Consider the following 21538-nt stretch of genomic DNA (forward strand, 5'->3'; position numbering starts at 1 on the left):
CAGATATGGTCAAGATGCATGTGAGCATGCCCTGCTAGAAGCATGTCCATTGCCAATATGGAGTAGCGGGTGGTGTGGATGCTGTCACCACATGTTCATGCATGCATGGCATGACAGGAGGATATGTGTCACTTTCAGTATCACAAAATATGCATGAGTGAAGTGCATGATGGGCTCTGCCATATCGTACAGGACTCCAGTAAACCCCTATTCCATGTTCAAATCACATATGTGTGTGTGTATGTTTACATAATAATCTAATCCCTGCCTTTATGTGTGCCCTAGTGTGGCCTCATGCCACTCAGTATTGCATGTTATGTACCCTTGCCTTCCACATATGCAGCTCACCTTTGTGTGTGTTTTTAGAGATGGGCAGGACTCACACACAAACATAACCACAGTGTGTAATGGTACATTGTGCAAATGAAATCATGTGCACTCCTTCCAGGGTGTACAGTGTCAGCAGTCAATGAAAGGCATAGTGTACTCTGTGATGTGCTCCCAGCAAGTGCTGGTCTTTCACAGGGTGCTGGCCCACAACACTCCAATAGGGAAATGCCATACCTACTACAGTCCACAAAAGCTCTAATTCTGTACCTTACAATTGTAACTAAACTAGAAGGTTGTGTCAATGTTCTTGGTCCAGGAGAATGACTTCCTTCTCCTTGACTAGGTGGCAAATTTCTGGTTGCAAGGTCTTAACCAGGCAGAATGACTCCTTCCCCTGGTCCCAATACTACACAAAGGACTGTCAATCCTATAACACTCTATATCTGAAGGTGCACTGTTTCTTCACTCCAGGGGAAATGACTCCCTTCCCCTGGATCACTCTTTCCCAACACAGCACTTGTCTTGCCAGGGGAATGACCCCTTTCCCGTGCCTCAAGATTCCATACTCAGTTTTCTCAATTGTCACGAGAGTGACTCCCTTCTCTTGACTGTGGCTTTTCTCCAAACTGGGGAAATGACTCCCTTATCCCAGGCTTCCTGGCTTGTGGATGTAGCACTACCAGGAGAATGCCTCCCATCTTCGGGTATCTCAGTTTCACAGTCACTTTACCCTCAGCGATACTCAAGGGAAGGATCCTTGTTTCACTATTTTCCTTCTTTCTCATTGGTTCATATACAAGTATGATTCTTAACCCACGTTCCCCAAGTGTAGCCCACTCCGTATCCTTACTTGCCAAGTACAGTCACAAGGAAGATGATTTGTATCTTTCTCCTTGTTTGGGTGTGGGTCCCAGATCCATATTTCTCTGTCTTTGTAATTTGTCAGACTTGATTCACTCTCCCGCCAAGTACTGCCACGAGGAAGATGACTTGTACTTCTTTCTTTATTTGGGTGTGGGTCCCAGGCAGTGACATCATTTCATCCAAATTCCATGGGTAGTGGAAGTCACATCACACAGCCAATGACCTCTGATGACATCACAGGAAGTGATGCCATTTGACCCCACTCCCAAGTGACATCAACGGTAGCGGTGGCACACAACCTTTCACCCCTTGACAAAACAGGAAGTGACATCACATAGCATTGTTCCTCAGTACGCTAAGATAAATATGGTTATAATATCAGAATGAATAAATATGGTTATAATATCAGAATGGATCACTATATCTAGCGTTAATATCAGTGTGTATAGGCCCATATTACCAAATTACTGTGAATGTAAGCAGCCGTCCAACACAAAAATCTGTACTATTGTATATCACTCAAACTAATCTGTAAACACACAGAGCATCTCGAAGAGGCCTACACCCAAAAGCGCAGACATACAGTGCATGCCAAGTGTCTGGCCACAGTCTAGAAGCAGCAACTGACCAACGCAAGTCCAACCAGAAGACAATCAAAGGCTGTACCACTTCATGCTTTTACACATGAACAATACGCGCAGGGATTTTCTTGCCAATTGTGCACTTTGAACTATTGTACAGCAACCCACTCTCACCAGTCACCCAAAGCCTGAATATCCCCCAAACATTTTGTCCACGGGCACCCCACCATCCACTGTGAGCCGCTAAGGTCCCTCCCTCATTGTTAGATGGGAGCTAGAGAGGACGGATGTGTTACAGATCACAGTAATAGCAGTTTTCTTTTTATTTTAAAGTGTAAACAGCAGCAGCAGCTCCATGGGATCACCCCTAGAAAGGCACATTTTATTATTTTCTTTGGTCCTTTATATCTTACTTAATACCAGCCTCCTTTAGCATCTAAGCAATGGAACAGGAACTGAACCCATGTTCCACTGCATCGTCTTGTCGCCAACGCAAGTATGATGCCCCTGAGCTTTCCTTCCAAATATATATATTTTTTGCTTGAGGAAGCAACAGATGGTTTACATCAATGGCAAAGGGCAACTTAATGTAAATTAATGATCTCACCTTGTGTCTAACTACCGTGTGCCTGTGATGCAGGTCTGGCAGATCTGAGTCAGGTCACACAGTGCCCAGGCAGGATTGGTGGCAGAAGCCACTTGGGCACCCTCCTCTCATCTCAGGCCCAGTAGCTCACTGGATGTGCAAAGTAGACAACAAGACACTGAGATTGGCGTTCCTGCTCTCTGTCATTGAGTATTTCGGGCAGCTCTTACCCAGTCCCATCTATCTGGACCTACCCCTATGCACTTCCTGTTGCTACGGAACTCTGTTAAATGATGGTGGCTTCATGGTTTTTCCTGCATCCCTGTTACTTCTCCAGCAAAGGAGATCTAGATTCCAGGTGAAAAAAGCAGTAGCACATTAAGCTGCATTTACAACATCCTTTTTCAGGGGCAACACAAATATCTGCTCTTTGCACTGCCTTTTTGTCTGGTAGCCCAGGGGTCGCAAGGAGAGGTCTAGGGATAGCAGAGGGGGATATAGTGGCGGCAGCTGCTACCCCTGGCAACCCCCAAATGACGTCCCTGGTCCCAGACCCCTATTTCTCTGCTCTGATGATTTGGCAAACTCGGTTCACTCTCCTGCCAAGTAATGCCACGAGAAAGATGACTTGCCTCTGTGTAAATGTTAGGGTTCCAGACGCTTCTTCTCTGTTTGTCCGTGTTTACCCTACCCCAGTTGTATCTATATCGTGCCACCTTAGCACCTTTCTGCCCCTCCAGTGGGCCTATAGCCACCTGCTCGCTAGTATGCCATGAGGGAGCTACATTTGCTCACCTGGAGACTTCGCCTGTGCCCCCCCAGCTTTCCCGTATTGCCTGTTACTTTTCTTCGGGACTCAGTACCTTGCCTGGGCTTCCTAAGGCTGGACTCCGCCTCTCACTGGGCTCTTGTCTGCAGCGTCTATGGTCGCCCAGTGTCTCCTGTTCTCGGGCTGCTTAGCTTCCCTTCTTCTGAGCAGTTGGTATGGCTCTCCTCCTGCAAAACCCTTCAGGAAGTCTTGTGGCTACCCACCTGCGTCCTCTGTTCCATGTCCGTTCCCGGACAGGATTCAAATCTCCCGCACTGGAGTCTAGTCCTTTGTTGACCTTTTTACTATGTTGCAAGCATACTCTAGGTAAAAGGGTTGAGTCCTTCTCCTGTTTCCTGGGTGTGATCTCCATCGTTCTCCAACCTGGGGGAATAACTTCCTTCCTCAGGCTTCTTGGCTTTTCCCTTTAGATGTAGCACTACCAGGAAAATGACTCCCCACTTCTGGTATCTTGGTTTCACAGGCACTTTACGCTCAGAAGTGACGTCGATTCATCACAAATTGTAATCCCATCTTCCTTACATAAACAAGTGATTTACCTACCACAGGAGGAGCACAGAGGTGCGGCATCAACAAACGGACTACTGCATCAGAAGGCATGGTACCCCAGGATATACCACCTGCTAGAATCAACCATGAAGGATTGCAACATATGCCAAAGCCCGCAACCACACAGACATTCAGGACCATTGCACATGAGCCCGTTGCCTGAGAAAGTCTTGGAGGAGATAGCAGTGGATTTCTTTGGACCATTATAGTTATCCTTGTACGGTGTTCTCTTGTCAGCACTGCCGAGGAGGGTGCTGAACACTGTGGAGAGTGTTCTGATCTATTCTGTTGGGGCCGGGGCTCTCACAGACTCACTGTATGTGTGCCTTGGCACCATCTCCAGCCTGCACCACATCATTTTCCTCTAGGCTGCCATCTGGTGAGAATCCTTGGCGGGTTCAATGTCTGAGATATCTGCCGAGCTAGCGACACTTCTTTCATCCAAAGGTAAAAAGAGTCAAGGCCATGTAATTTGAAAGTTAGGCTAGTATAGAATTATGCTTGTAGGAGGCTACGCAGAGTGCATCCTACCAAACCATCATCTTGGCTCCTCCATTTAGTAGTTTTGGTTTGGCCTGTTTCTTAATAGTATGTATGGCCAAACATTTTTATACTTGGATTCAAATATTCCTTTTTTAAATGAAGGTTTAGGTAAGAAGTTTGTTAAAGCTTACTTGCTTGGGGCCCTCATCTGCCATTACACCAGGTCTGAGGGAATAACCACCCAGCTCAGACGTCCACAATCTTTGGCTCTCCAGATGTTTTGTACTATTAGTCTCATGACCCTTCACCACTGACTATGCTAATTACACCAAGTCTGAGGGAATAACCACCCAGCTCAGAAGTCTACAATCTTTGGCTCTCCAGATGTTTTGTACTATTAGTCTCATGACCCTTCACCACTGACTATGCTATCAAGGGTTGATGGGAATAGTAGTTGAAAACCGTTTCGACCGAAAAGGTTGAATAAAAACGGCTGAATATGCATTTGGTGCTCGTTTGGCATGGTAAAAAAGACCAAAGCCCATAATCGAGAACAAGGAGAGGAGGGGTTGTTGGGGTCTACCCCACATATATTAAATACACAGTGGGGGACAAACAACCAAAATCCCAAAAGCTTCACTTACAAAATGCAAACAAGTGGGCTTCGCAATTTCGTAACTCAAGCTTTTGGTATTCGGTTTTTCAATGTCGATCCGTCCTAAACATCTGGCCAGCCAAATATCCCAGGTCCCAGGCCCATGGCCTAGATGAACTCGAACGTTGAACCAAATGCTATAGATGGGATTCAGCTGACATGTGGAATTTTATGGAAATCACAGCAGCGAAAATCATCACACAAACTCTCGAGTGAAAAGGAGAGGAGAGGAGGAAATTGGTGGCTAATCAGAACCCCGGAATGACTGGGGATGTTCAGCTCACGGTGACCTTGCTTTTGTTGCTTTTTGTTTGGATGCAAGTGTGGGAGTAGATGAGGAATACTCATAGCTTTTGGCCTAGAGGAGTTTTAGTAGACTTTGGTGGAGTGCAGAGCAGGTCTTCCCATGCACGTGTAGCAGGCTTTATTGAGTGTTGATACTTAGTTGTTTCTCTTTATCTGTTTGTGTGTTTATTCCACCTTTCATTTGTACCCTTACTGGCACTGATCAAAAGTTTTTTTTTTAAATCAAAAACATTTTCCCCTTTCTCTCCTGTAGTCGTTTTTCCATGTTTGTCACCTCAAAAACTGCACACCCCTTTACATAGCTAATCACATGAAGCAGTGTGCTTGCCCTGCAAAGGTTTTGTGTGACTTCTTCCATTCGTCCCCATTGTCTTTCAATTTGAAACACTGCCCCAAAAAACTAAAGAACGACAATGAATCAATCCTTCTTGTCTTTTTTACCGGATAAATACAACAATAAAACTATTTATCTTTTTTGGGTTCTAGTATATATGTAAAAGGTAAACAAACAACAATCACATATGCCAGTGAACCTGAGAACCGTTCCTTTGTTTAAGTCACATTTCTCTTTCTTTGTGTTCTTGAGCCCAAATATCAACGCCTGCAATGAGGGAGGAGGATGTGGTAGGTGCAAATGGGCCTCATTCTGAGCAGGGCAGCAAGCGTTAACGGTCACCGGTAAGGAGACCGGTGCCGTTAAACCCTTACCGCCCTACTACGAGTTCCCTTTGCGGGTCCTTCCTTAACGCCAGGGCGGGACACGCAAAGGCACTCCGGTGTCAATAACGGTACAGTAATTTACGGTACCGTTATTGCCACCTTCCCCCTTCCCATTGAGCCCTATGGGGGCTCAAATGGGAATGGGGAATGGCCCTGGTGAATGGGGAATTACTGGTCCCTCCGACCTCGGAATGGACCGGTAATTACTCCATTCACCAGGCCGGAGTTTGGACGAGTTCGGAGGCAGCCATGGCACAAATAGCGGCGTGGTTACCTCCGAACTCGGAATGAGGCCCATTGGGTCTCATTTTGAAGTCACTGGGTGCATTAAATGGGGGCAGACAAATGAGGCATGTCTCCTTTTAACTTTCTGGTCCAGTTTTAAGCAGCGACAAGACGGAGGAGGTGCATGGAGTGGAGACACGATCTCTGCCATGCTGACTTCCTCCTCTGTCTTGTCAGTAGTGTTCCATTTTACACCTGCATGACATTTTCAAGCGGCTTAAAAAGTATGGATTCCAATGGAATTCACCCAAGGTGTATTCCATAAGAATCCATAAGCAAACGCTGCCTGCAGAGCATCGTCTCCAACTTGCCCCTGCATCAAACAGGAGAAAAGAGGTAAATCAAGTCATAAAAGCATTATCTCTTGCTTTCACAACCTGATCTACCAATCCGCCCGTTCAAAATGCAGATGGAGGTGTAAAGTGGCGCACGTTTTCCTATTATGCTCCATTACATTTTCCTAAGGTTTTGTAGCTGGAGTGGCAGACAGAAGAGGAAATATGTTACCGCCTCGTTCTTCGCACTTTGGGCCTCATTATGAGTTCCTCTGAAATACCACCAAACAGATTAGGCCTCATTAGGACTCCGGCGCTAAACCATGGTGCTATTAGCACCATGGTCCATGCCGGAGTCTGCCGTGGCGGAATGGGGAATTACCACCAAATTCCGAGGTTGGTGGGGCGGTAATTCCCCATGCCGCCATGGCCCTTCCCCATTCCCATTTTTGCCCCATAGGGCTCAATGGAAATGGGGAAGGCGCTAATTACGGTACCGCAAATTGCGGTACCGTAATTAGCACCAAGGTCCCTTTGCGGGTCCCTATTTTAAGGCCGGTAAAACCAGCCGTTAAGGTCGTGTCCCGCAAAGGGACCTCGTAATTAGGCGCTAAGTGTTTAACGGCGCCGCAGCCTTTTACGGCACCATTAAACACTTAGCGCCTGGGTCATAATGAGGCCCATTTACACTTACCACCACTTGGTCAGGCTGAATTTCCGCCTGATTACAGGTGATGGTAGGGGTTTAAATCCTCATTTATTTTGGGCCATTGCACCCATTGGGGCGTTTTTGACAGGATTACTGCTACAGAATTACCAGTACAGTAATTCCATCAATTCTGCTGATTTTTGGGCATTGAGATTTACCTCCAAGGTTCTGCTGGAGGTAAATCTTCCACTCAAAGCCAAAACTCATAATTTGGCATAGTGGTAAAATTGGAGGTAACTTAATTACCTCCAATTTTACCACTTGCCCCCATACTCATGATGAGGCAAACCCCATCTATTTTAGGCCAGCAGGATATGTGCATGCTGGTGTAGAACTAGTGGATTCATACAAGGAAAGCATTCCATAGCAATACACTTGCAAATGTCATCTCCAAAGGTCATTTGCAGGAGGCCTGTTCTTTTTTACAAGCTTAAAAGTAACACTGAAGGGGTAACTGCAATTTTACCGGACATTACACTTGACATTTGCACTGAACCATAGTTGGAAAAGTAGAAAATTGCATGCAGGGTACCCAATAGCATATACGTGCTACCGTTGATGGTATCCTGCATACAATTTGCATTTCCGATAAAACACCCCCCTGTGAGTTATGACATCATTTTCTTATGAATGATAGTGATGTGTTATTTATATAGCGCCTTAAGCCAAAGTGCTTTACAGAGAGCATATTTACATACATTTATCATCCCAACCGAAGTTGATACTCATTTATCGACCTCGGAATGATGAAAGGCTGAGTTAGCCTTGCTGGGATTCGAACCTGAGACCTGTGACATAGATCGCAGCAGTGAGTGCTCAACCCACTGAGCTATCTTACTGGCTTATTAAAGGGGAGAAGTGACATGACAACTAGAGTGTGAGAAGACATCAGAGATTCTTTTCTTAGAAGTAGTTACCTCATGCAGGGGACCGCTATAGAGAGTGATGTTGGGTCCCTTGTATACAATTTTCCACTTTCACAAACAAAATGGAAAATTAAGGAAAAAACAGGCTATATCACTTTTTGCTCACAATAATTACAGCAGATTATTTTATTTTAAATGCTAATTACATGCCGCAGATCGCTGACATTAGCAGTTACATGCTGTTGGGTCCCCATGCATGCAATTTTCGACATTTGCCAGATGGAGTGCAAAATCAAAGAGTGAAATCCATTCATTGTACGCCTGCATGAAAATCTCACGCAGAGGTACAATGGGGAGGGTTTTGCTGGCGAAGCCGCAGGGATGAGGACTTAGGGGATTCATTGTCCTGTCCCTCACTACGCAGGACAGGGAACAGTGAACCAGTTGACCACTTCAGGCCATGAAAAATGGCCCTCACAATGGATTCTTATTGAATCCACCTCCTTTAAGCAAAGCTTGCATTAAATCATGCAGTATTTGAAGGTGAAGGGGAGAATCCTTCCGCAAAGCTATATCCTCTTCTGACCCCTTCTCAACCTTAACATTAAATGAAAATATCCTGACGTTAAAATTGAGGCATACACACGCTAACTTTTTGAACTTTTGGGAGTTGGAAAAGGAGCCTAGAACAAGTTGTATGCAGTTTTTACAGGGTTCCAGCAATTATAAATAGCTTAAGAATAGAAGTGACAGGAGAGAAGATTGTGTGGTGTGCAGAGAGGCACTACCCTCTGCTGTCCCAGGAAATGGCATGTGCAATCGCAGAAAGGAGGCAGGGATCAGTTGGACACGTGTTTTCGTTCTGCTGTTGGATTCATGACTCATTGTGCTGAATTTGAACACTTAAGTGTTTCAACATTGGCACTTTAGAAAAGGACCTCTTCATTAATAAATGCGCCATCATTTAATGCCAAAGGTGTATTTCTGAGCCAAGTGCGCTGCTCTCCATTGGAATCCTCGAAGGCGTGCCTTGTTCATGGAATAAAGAAGAATGCCCCCATTGCATCGGTGCAGTGCATTGTATTTGGGTTTAGCACAAGGGCTGCCATTTTGAGGAACAATCTGAGGTTATCATTCGTTATCGTATGCTGGAACCATGTCTCCAACGCTTTAAGGCTGGCCCATAAGTCATGGATGCAGTTATCAAAGCTGGCTGTTGGGAAGTGATCTAAGACTCGATCAACACAGAGAGATGACTTCAATAGGACTTCATTTTAACAATAATTCTTATAGCATCTTTTCATATTAAATGTAAATTACGTTCAGGGCAGGGGACCACCAACGTTGGCACTTGTTGGCTGTGGGGACATCCACACGCCATTTTATAAATGGACGAGGTGAAGGGGAAATGGAAAAAAGTAAAACACTCACTTTTACTCTTTCATTTTCCTATCTGCCTCTTGGACACGTAAATGCTGCCTGGGAATGATGCTTTGCAGGCTGTGGTTGCCGTTAGATTCCTACAGAATCTGTCTGCTTTTCAGCTGCTGCAAAAGTGAGGCAGACTCCATAGGGCTCCATTCGTTTTACACCCGCATTGAAATCTCATGCAGGCGTCAAACCAAACAGTTCCATGTCATTTCACGGACAGGCATGTGTACTACAAAGATGACATTTTTTGGGGGGTTCCCCTTCCAAGCCCTCTCTCTCCCACCTATTTTTAACTATTCCTGACCCTCCCAACCCATTATATGCCCTTTCCCACCCCCCCAAATTTCTATTAATTTTTCGTCATTATGGCCACGTTAAAAAGGCAGTAGTAAAAATGCCTGAGGATGAAACGGCGGTATACCAACAAAACGCGCTGATTAAACGGAGGAGGTCAGAATGGCAGAGATGTTATGTCCACTCTATTCCATGCCTCTCCTTCACCTCGTCCCTGACCCAAAATGGGGCATAGCATTAAAGGGAGGCTTACAAGGACTGTGCCATACTTTTACGGCTCCATTTAACACATTTAGCCCACTGCTCCATTTAGAATGATGCGCAATGGATCTCATTACGGGTTGGGCGACAAATATGGTGTAATTCCACGGGACAGAATTACCATTATCTGGCAGAATTAGTGCGACATTATGAGTGCACGGGAGCATGCACAAATCATCGGCGGTAACCGTAATTCCATCCGCTGGAATTACCACCAAAGGTCAACTCTGAGGGCCCGATTCTTAACTGGTGTTAAAAACATGAACAACCTTTTCGGTAGTTAAGACCTATTCTGAAGGTGGCGCATTCTTCCGAAGTCGTTATTTTACAAAAATGTGTTGCCAAGATTTCAGGATTGCCCCTGTTAAGCCAGAAACAGGTTCCCTGCTAAAGATGCACTGTTGTGCACTACGAGGACGCCCAGGTCTGCTTGAGAATAATGGTGGAGCCTGGGCGTCCTGATTTGGCGCAGTGAATCATGCTCCTTAGCACGTACACTGTGCCAAGTTAAGAACCGGGCCCGGAGTGGCAATTCCTTTTATTTCTCAGCACCATTATTGTTACTCCTGGAAATCTGGAGGAATTCCAACAGTAGAATTAGCGCTCAGTAGAAAAACATCATGCTGTAAATGGGAAGTTCAGCAGTGGCCATCTTTAAAAATACAATCCATCCTGAATCACCCATTTCATGTTGCCATCCCAGGGAAGAACTTGTGGCAACAATACCTCAAAATAAAGAGAACGGGAAAGTGCCAGAAATAAAGCAACAAAGCCACAAATTAGCAAGGTGAGGGCACGGCCTTGCAGATGAGCTTGTGATCCATGCAGAGCTTAGTTTGTGGCAAACCAATGTAAAACCATTGCCCAGAGGAAAAATACCATCTGGACTGATACGAGGCATAAGGCAGTGGCACGTGGCACTGTACCCTGTGATGACAAGGGCTCCAGGAAGCGATGGAATCACCCCAGGGCCAGGCTCAACAGGCTGCTGTCCATTCTCTGGCTGGAGACAGTTACCACAGGAGTGGGCACATCGAACCCACTCAACCTCACGCCATGGAAAGAAAAGGCAAGAAGTATCCTCCACATGGAAGGCATCAAGGACATAGAGGAACAGAAGTGGGAGCATCTAGTCAACCTGAGGCTAGTGAGTAGGAATGTCACCTCTCCAATGACAATGCATGACCTGAATCCTTAGCCTATGTATGGATATCTGCGTACTCCGAAGGGCAACATCTCAAAGTCAGTGGCCTACCAAATGGCAATGTGACCAATGGCACAGCAACAACAGTAATGTGCATTCCAAGGTGGGACACTATATCTGCATTACTCTGTAGATAGGAACATACTATTTCACATATGGACATGTGACCCCATGCAATCAGTAGACACACTCATCAAGGCAGGCCATGGCCATGTGCCAACAGAAACCCCAGAAACCCCCTGTGCCATCAAACATCCCTGACACACCTTAAAGCCAATCAACCTACACATGGAACACCAACTCCGTTGACTTGGCCGACACATGTAAATGACATGTGAACTAAGCCATCTGCTAATGAAGGCCTGCATACCTGGCAAGGAAAGTCCCCATGTCACCTCTCCCTAGTTCGACCGTGGAGAGGCAGCGTATGCCACCAGGTAAAGTACCCTGCCCATGTCCCCTGTTGACTCCACTGACCAAGCCACAAATGAGACTTAACACCATGCAACATGAAAATCAGCCATCCTATCAAGTGTGTGTGCCTTAGAGGCCATACGCTGCAATAGTAGGGTACACATCTTCAATTTGTTAATCCACGTAATCCCAGCAGCTTTGGTCAGCATCCATCACAAGGCACCCGTGTTTGCAATGCCTTGTACAAGTCTGCATGATGACTGACTGCATATCATCACCCAACAGGTACACAGTCTACCCAGGTAGATGGAGCCTGCCTCCACCACTGAACCCAGAAACCATGGCACATGCAGTAAAACACCAAAAAAACACAAATCTGGCACAAACCGCAGCAGCATGCCAGCTGCACAAACCAGCCACACTGCCACCATCACATCAAGTGTGGATCCTCACCCCATCAATATTGATGCTGTGCCAATGTTGGCCTGCCATCAGTATAGCCAGGACAGCTGTCGATGCAGCACCACTGCCTGCTGCCAAGGCCACTTCTCTGACAGCCCTTGTAGAGACATGTGACAACTACCATACCACCACTGACACCCATCAGGTGACACAGGCAAACACTATCATGGCCCCTGACTCCCCCAATTCTGCTCTGTTATTGATTCAATGACACATCATCCGTACTCTGGCATAGGGAGCTATGAAGATAGCATTGGACTAGTGGACGCAGGTGGTCGGGGGACAGGCACCTTCTTGAAAGCCCCAGCCCTGGACACTTCCCTGAGAGTGTTGCTCAGTATTCCTTGTAAGGGATATGCAGGAGGCTCACCATTTACAAACAACACAATGAACAGATTGAGAACATTGCTGAGCTGTAACTTCACCACCTGCAGGTGATCTGCACAGGGTTCATCCTGCAGCATTGCAAGGGGCATGGATCAGCAGTTCAACCACCTATCTGCAGCAACTGAAGCTAATACTGTAGTGGGCCAGAGGGTCAGGGAAATAACAGAGACAAGTTTTGCAGGTGTCAAGACCATGCAAAGCGTCCTGCTCCTCACATTAGGCCAACACGCAAGGCCGAAACCTTTGGCCTCTGCCAGTCTCAGCCACACTGCACACAATGCTACACATGCAATGCACAACACCGTCCGACCTCCAAGAGGCTAAGGCAAGCCCTCCCCAAAGGCATGCATATTCATGCACTACACAGGGGCTCCCTCGCCTAACCAGAGAGGTTTGAAGGACATTTTCAAAACAATTAGGTTGTCAAGATCCCCCACGCCACATCTTGGAAATTTGGGGAACAATTCATTAAAAAATTAAAAGGTTATTAAGAAAACCTAAAAATGCAGTTTTCAGCCTACTCCCATTTGTTTTCCCATAGAGAAAAGGTGCAGTTTGTGAACAGCTATAGTGGGAAAAGAGCTTGGTACATTTGGACCAAATAAGAAACAATTTGGGCATGAAGTGGTGACTTAATTTCGTTGACTGGTTTTTGGTCAATCCATCCTGTAGTTTTTAAAATATTCAACAGAGAACAGGATGCCTGCTGTTGCTAATAACCATTATATCGGTCTTGGTGCTTTTCAGCAGATAGGCGGATAGAGGCTAATAACTGTTGACTTGCTGGATGAATTTCGAAGAAATGTTCTAAACAAATTGTTTGTCAAGACACCCTACAACGCAAACTGGACATTTTGGGAACAATTTGTTCAAAAATGAAAATGTTATTAAGAAAACATGAACACAACGTTTTCAGCCAACTCCCATTAATTTTCCCACAGAGTAAAAGTGCAGTTTTTGAACAGCTGTAGCGTGAAAACCGCTTGGAAGATTGGGCCCAAGTAAGAAACAAGTTGGGCTCAAAGCATTGACCCATTTTCCTGGACTGGTTTGGGATCATTTTAAAATGTTCTATAGAGACCTGAGGGTGCCCCTGTTCCTTAAAACCTTCATATATATCAACTTTGTTGCTTTGAAGCTGAGAGGCATTTCAGAAATGAAAAGGCACCATTTGTTTTTGCTCGATGTGAGTGATTCCCGTGATATAACCGTGAGAAGCTGCAAATGAAAGAACTCAAAATGCTATTTGGAGTAGGAAAAGGATGCCAACAAACTTTGGAATTAACTCCTGCACGACCTTAAAGAGTCCAATAATGTTCTTGACATCAGAAATGGACTCAAAATTCTTCTGATTATGTAGTCACTCCTAGGGGAACAATTATTATATTGAAGAAAAGTGCTTAGATTGCCTGGACATAGGTACTCTTTAAATAGCAGTAGCAATAACACTCACATCTGGCTAGAGGTTGGGATGGGAAGGAAGGCACCATGTGCAGTTAGGGATTTGGGGGTGGGTGGTTTGGAGCGCCAGTTACGGGTAGAACATTTTTGGTTTATCAGGGGAAGACTGCGTGACCCTCACAAGATTACAGCAACACTCCAAAACCCGCTCAGAGAATAATGTGCATCACACGAAGCGATGAGTGATGGGGATTATGGGAGAGGGTTAGGGAGGGAAAAAGCAATTGAGTAGAGAGAGGGGCCCTGGAAAAAAGAAGGGGGACATATGTTGTGTGCCTGTGAGGACGTAGAAGATTTTTTAATTCAGAGCAATTTTTCCCATTATCTCAGGAATCAGCGACTCGCCACTGTCCTGCAGGAATTTCTGTTATTGTAAATGATAGTGTGAATAAGGAGTTAGAAAAAAAAATGGTTTATCATCTGCAATGCATGCAGCTACTGTGCAGTGGGCAATAGGTGTTTGGTAACAAATTAATGGTGTGATGTGGCTATTGGCCCTAAAGAAAGATTTTGGTGCAACACGTACAGGGGCTACGGCCAAAAGCCATAGCTAATGAGAACTCAAGAAACTATACAACATGTTTAGCCATGTCCACTGGCCTTGACTGAAGGCCATGGCCAGTGGGCCCAAAACAAAACGACTGGCACAACATGCACAGTGGCCGTGGCAGTAGGCCATGGCTAGTAGGCCTCAAGGAAACTAAGGTATAGCAAAAGCCTTGAAATTCAGTGAAAAACAATTGTAAGAGAGAGTTAAGGTGATCAGATTTAACGCAACAAAACCCTGAAATTCAGCACTCACATTTCATTCAAGTCCACCTCGGAGAAGAAAATGTGTCACACAAACCAAACAGTGATAGTGGCTAATGGTCAGGAGAGGATCAGGGAGGAGGGACAATTCAGGGGAGTGATGGGACCATGAAAAGAGGAGGGCGGCTCTTGGTGAGTGCCTGCGAGGACAGAGAAGAGTTTGGGGTTTTGAAGCGTTATCGGGGGAATACCGGAGGAATCCCCTAGGCATGGGTAGTTTAATGCACTGTATGTGTAGTTTGTTGCCATTATCACGTAAATGTAGGGGAATCCCACGGGAATGGGGAAGGACTGAAAAAAAGCTATTTTACACCAGCAGTGATCATTTCTCCTAGGCAGGGGGTAATGGGTCACTGTGCCAAAGGTCATGGCTAGTGGACACAAAGAAAGCTATTGGTGCAATATGGGCAGATGCCACAGCAAAGGCCATTGCTAGAGGGCCCCAATGAAACCTATTGGCCCAACATGTACAGTGGGCATGGACAAATTCACCAAAGCCCCTGAAATTCAACAATCACATTTTGAGCAAGTCCACCATAACTCTGCACCCCATGTTGTGCAGTGATTAACCACTGTGATGCTGGAAATGTGCTCTGAGTATCCTCCATTTTGGGATACCCAGGCCCTGCCACTGGAATCAGTTGATTCCTGATAGGAAACAAGATGGCCCCTGTGGCCTCTTGCTTTCTATTGCCTGTTACCTAGTTTTCCCAAAGTCCTGGGAAGCCCTGACTCCGTCCCTTCCCCCTGACTGGCTGTTGGGTGGAAGTTCCATGTATGGTGTTGTTGTGAAGTCCAGGCCAGACTGGCTGGAGCCTTCCCAGTGACTGTATGTTGTGGGTACACCCTGTGGGTGGGACCTGGGTGAATGGAGTGTGATCAATATGCACTTCTTGTTGTGCATGTCTGCTTTCTGGTGTTTGACACAATGACTGAGACAGCCCTGCCCGAAGCTGGTATGAATGCAGTGTGGAGTGTTGAATGGCTGGGTAATTGTCCCAATAAACTTGACTTGTTGTGAGTGTCTGGAGAGAAGTGAATGGCCTGAATGCACTATGCACCTGATTGGCTGCCTGCCTGCATGAATGCCGTTCTGACTGATTGGTTGCCTGAATGTGACCCAGCAGAATGAATGGGAGATCAACTAGTATATCTGTGGGCCTCTCACTGCTAGAATTCATGTTCAGAAGCTGAAGTAAAGAGTAACTGGAGTGAAACTGAAGCTTAACCTTGAAGCCCTGCTGGAAGAGAAGTCTTGCTGCTGCTCTACTTCATCAATCTGAAAGCTGCTGTGTCTCCAAGGACTGACCCAGAAAGGACCTGGTAAGGCGCCCTCTTCCCGAGCTACGAGGGACCATCGTGCACCAGCTCATATTTGCCACAGCTCCCTGGTAGACAGACCTACGACGGGAGACGGGGACTGCCGCGGAATCCCAAAGAGAAGCGTTCGGACTGTTGTCGGCCACCGTCGACGACCGCTGTCGCCGACCGGAGCCGCCATGCTCCCATTGTCTTAGAACTTCATTTGATCCAAGGACGCTCTCGCCTGCACCGCCACCCGCCTTATCCTGCCGGAGAAGGCTAGGCCGTCGATGCACAGAGGAGCATCCGCCGGTGGGTTTACTGCCACCCAAAGACCACAGAGATGCCGACGACTCAACGCCCTTGCTGGGCCACAGTTCTTCAAACTCTTTGCGGTCCAGAACTATCGACATAGAGGTGCCCCGCATGCCTCTTCCCTGCTGGACATTTACGCTTCCCCGTCGGTGAGCACCACTAGGAACGAAGCTGCCACATCACCGCCGTAGTTCACCGTGTTCATCGCCGGACGTTCGATGACCCGTGGCTCCTGCCTTAAAGGGAGTGCACTCAAGAAGGCCCGTCGATTTCACGACAAGGAACTCTACAATACCAGGTACTTTGGGGTTGCTGAACTATTGGGAAGACTCTTGTGAACAATATATGGACTGGGCTCGTGATATATATTTATTCTACAGGTTGCCCAGGTTGGGGGGATCTCCACACAGAACTGTGTCTAGGTAAACGGGGCCAGTATTCTGCCTATTGTTCTAACCAACTGCTTTCCTCTTATATCTATTGTTAGTTTCCTTCACAAACTAATTTGAGTCACATTTAACCGTACAGTTGATGCACTTTCATGAGATCTAATAGTGATAGTGCTACCACGTAGAACTGTATATTTGCCATTATGGATAACCAAGTACAAAGTGAGTTATGGTGATATTGTATATAACCTTGAATATTCATTATATAAAGACTGTGTTTTAACTGCCCGCGGCGGGGCAAGGGCGCGGTGTTTGGCGCCGCTTGTGGACTCCGGGGACTTCCTGGTTCGTGGCCCCGCCCCCCTGGGCTTATTAGCGCCTCGCTAGCCCCGCAGCGGTGAAGCCCGCGGCGGGGCAAGGGCGCGGTGTTTGGCGCCGCTTGTGGACTCCGGGGACTTCCTGGTTCGTGGCCCCGCCCCCCTGGGCTTATTAGCGCCTCGCTAGCCCCGCAGCGGTGAAGCCCGCGGCGGGGCAAGGGCGCGGTGTTTGGCGCCGCTTGTGGACTCCGGGGACTTCCTGGTTCGTGGCCCCGCCCCCCTGGGCTTATTAGCGCCTCGCTAGCCCCGCAGCGGTGAAGCCCGCGGCGGGGCAAGGGCGCGGTGTTTGGCGCCGCTTGGTGTTCGGCGCTGCTGGAGTCCAGCCACTGGACTGGACATTGATAACAGAGGTGAGCTGGGGAGGCGGATTACGATGGAGGTGTGTGGTGTGCCCCTCCATAAGTATCTGGACATGGAAACCTCTCAAGTTTCGGCTATGGCGCAGCCGACTACTGACCCCTTATCCCCGCTCCCCCCACTCCTTTTTTGCCCCCAACTCATTGACCATGACCCCCCCTGCAGAAATTCCAGCGTAAGACTGTGGTATTGAGGAGACAGCGACCACAGGGGGGGGTACCCTCAGTAACTACCATGGGTACTACTTTGGGGGCCACTGGGACATGTGCCATCAAGCCCATTGTAAATCAGTCCCTGTCTATATCCGGCACTCTAGCAGCGACACTAATTCCATCACCAGTAATGGGTCAGCAGCACATGGGGAGCCAAGTAACCCTGCATAGTAACCAGGGTGGTCTGTTCAAGCTGTTTCCGGATGCCAGTGGAAAAGCTGGTGGCGAGCCGGAACCAAGTCTCCCCCTGTCGCAAAGCACGTCTTCGGCCCTGACCACAGCCACAACCATCGAACCCCTCTCCCATGGATCCCCCTCAACACTTGTGTCATCTCTCCTGGCTGTAGGGGACAGTCTGGAACAAATTGTCCTAAGGGGCAAATCCTCCTCCAGCTCCCATAACAGTTTGTGGAGTGATGTTCTCTCATCTACGAGCTCTGGGGCCAGTCCTTCCCCCTGTTTGACCCTACCCCGGATGGTTGAGACCATCAATCAACCAACTGCCGCCAGTAATCATGAGTGTAACTTGTCCACTGACCGACTCCCAGAGGAGGCTTTGTTACATAGGGGGTGTGGGTGTAATCAAGTTCTGGCGGAACTGGCCATCATCAAGGCTCTCTTGCTATCTGTACTAGAGGCCCAATTGAAGGGTGGTGGAATTGTCCAGGGGGAGCCCATGGTGACCGCTTCAGCTGCCGTGGGGTATAAGGCCCTATCCTTGGAAAGCCCCTTGGAAAGTTTACTTGTTCAGGTCCCCCCAGTCCTGACCACCCCCAAAGGGTCTGCCGTCCCCCTTAACTTGGCATTAGGAGAATCATTCTCTAACAACGGGCCCTGTGTTCCCCCTGCCGTTACCAGGGCGAGCAGGAAGGTCTCTAACTTTAGTTTAATGTCTCTGCCTTCGGTGGCCCAGTCCTCCGCTATCTTGGGCTCTGTGTGTTCTGAGTCCAAAGACCAGGGCCTGTGGAAGTCTGGGGGTCAGCATAAACCCTTAGAACAGGGAAAGCCCAAACGCCCTATTGTCTTCTTACAGGGGGTTCCCAAACTGGCAGCAAACAAGTCTGAACCAAAGGATGCCCTACTTAACAAATGTTTATTTTGGCTGAACACTTCTGGAGGTTGCCCATTTGTACGCAGAGAAGCTCTGGCGGGCTGTTGCAGAATTCCAAGTATGGGCATGAACACCATGGATAGCATCAAACTTTTTTTTTGGGACCAGAGTACGGCTAACCGGGTTTTGGAAGGTTGGGGGCGGGCAGGCCAACAAGCTATGAGTGGGATCTCAATCAGCATGCGCCCTTTTCTAAACTCTGCTGCCCCTCCTAGATCTGCCAGAGTAAACACTGGGGTTTTTTCCAACAACAGCCCCCTTTCAGGGGCAAATCTGACCACCTTGGGCCGGAGGCGCCATGGGACATGGCTGAAGTAAGGGGATGGTGGGCCTAGATCATTGTTTCAAAGAACTGTCTAGGGTCTCTTTTTGGAGGGGTGGCATGTTCGTACTGCCCTGTTGTTTTCTTTAATGTTGTTTCCCTGTAACTTTGTTTTCAATTTGCACCCCTATTTCTGTAAACGGAGTTTACACCATGGTGGTAAAGTTGGTGCACTTAGCACCAAGGTTGTAATGAGGCCCATAGTCTCACTAATGTAAATAAATTAGTGATAACAGCCATAGGCGGCACTCTATGTGAAAATTGTGGTAACCATAAAATGTAGGACCAAGGTCTCTCTAGTGATCACACGAACAGACCAAGCAAGAAGAAGGGGGTTTTGTATATTGGGGACCACAAGTAGAACAGAAAATCATGCTCATCACTATACCACAACGAAATGTATACCAACCAAATGTATCTGTGTACTGAAATAATGCATAGCCACTATACCATTATAATACCAAACCCAATCTAAATGCAAGGAGTGATTATTGCTAAATTATTTTTGTTTTTGGCGGTAAGAAAATACCGCTGGGCCCTAAATCTACACAAAATACCCTATAGTCCCCAGCCACCAAGTTTATGAACAATTTGGTTGGTGTGTTTGTGGAGGGTTCTGATGTCCTCCAGTGGATTGAAGCATTTGAAATGGCTTGTGCAATTCACGATGTTGATAAGAGAGATTGGGCTAAGTGTTTGTTAAGCAGAGTGCCTCAAACTGGGTATGACTGTATTCTGAAACTGAGTGTGGAAGAAAGGGGTCAGTATGAGTGCATGATGTCTGCTTTGATTGCCAAGTTTGGCAAGACACCTACCCAATACCTTAACAGGTTCAGGGAATTTAAGAAAAGAGAGAATGTGTCTTGGGTTGACTGGGTGAGTGCTGCGCACATGAACATGATGAGGTGGATTGATGGATACATGGTGAAAACTTTTGTGGAATTGTCCCACCTTTTGTTTTTTGAGCATTTTTCTGGAGCCTGTTCACCAGATATGCATCAGTATGTTGCTGACCAGAACATTTTGGATCCCTTTAAGCTGGCTAGGTTGGCTGACAAGTGGGTCTCCCACCGGGTGTCTCCTAAGGACTCAAGTGGGAAGGACAAGGACAAAGAAAATGGGACCTCTCAGAAAGCTGAGGAGTCCCAGAAGCAATCACAGTTGAGTAAACCAAAACCTTCCTCTCCTAAGACCCAAACATCTAGTGGGGATAAGTCATCTGTGGGTGGGAATAAGAGTACTGGTCCACCTACTGAAAAGCAGGCTCCCAGTGGTTCCAGTACCGTAACCCACATTCTTGGCACTTCTTGGGACTATGGGGCTATGGATCACAAGAGGGGTGACCCCAAGTGTAAAGGTAAGGCACTTGGAGTCCAGGCTGTCAGCCTGACCTACCCTTAGCCCATGTCTGAGGTGGAGGCCACTGTCCTCCCCTCCTCTACAGGGACCACATTTGATGCTCCTGAGAAGATTTATTTAGTGTCCCTTTGTGTCTGGGACCAGTACGCAGAAGTACTGGCGACTATCCCACAGAACACCCGTAGGTTTTTGAGAAGTGTCCTCTTGAATGGCCAGCCTTCTACTGGCTTGAGAGACACTGGGGCAAGCATGACAGTGGTGGACAGGACCCTGCTCAAGCCAGCGGACTATGTAGGAGCTCCTCTGAGAACCACCAGGTTAGCTGGTGGGTCTCCCAAATTATCGCTTGTAGCCTTAGTGACAATCATGATTGGAGACAAGACAGCAAAGCTTCCTGTCCTGGTTCAGTACAATGTCCCTGCTAACATTTTGTTAGGCAACAATCTAGTAGAGTTGGGGTTGATCTCTGATGGTCTCCCCATGACTGCTGCTGCAGTCACTATGTCACAGGTGACACAGGATCTGGCTGTGAGTCAGGTACCCGAGCTAAAGGCGAGGCCTAAGGCAAGAAGACGGAAGAACAAGAAGGCTACCTCTGTGACAGGGCTCCTTATCTACCTGCTGTTCCTACAGCACCCATTGGGATCTATCCTCCGGACGGGCTAGGTCCAGTGGAAAACCCAAACTCAACTCCTGAGGGAGAAGAGGCAGGAGACTCTCCTGTGGGAGAGGTTCCCAACCCGGAGGACCACCGTGACCTTCAATGCCTGCTGGCTGAAGGGGGACCCTCCTGGGCGGACTTCTCTAAGGGACACAGAGAGTGCCACTCTCTTGAGGGTCTGAGGAAACAGGCCTTGTCCTAGGCACAAGAAGAAGTGACTAGGACATTCTGAATCTATTGGGAGGATGAGCTCCTTCTTAGTGAGCCCACTAAGCCTGAACCTGGAGCCCTCAAGAGTTTGGTGGTACCCCAGGTTTACCGGCCCTTCCTGCTGCAGTTGGCGCATGAGGTGCCCTTAGGTGATCATCTTG

The sequence above is a fragment of the Ambystoma mexicanum genome, chromosome 6q, assembly GCF_040938575.1.
Source record: "Ambystoma mexicanum isolate Mex_15411 chromosome 6q, UKY_AmexF1_1, whole genome shotgun sequence".
Classification (NCBI taxonomy): domain Eukaryota; kingdom Metazoa; phylum Chordata; class Amphibia; order Caudata; family Ambystomatidae; genus Ambystoma; species Ambystoma mexicanum.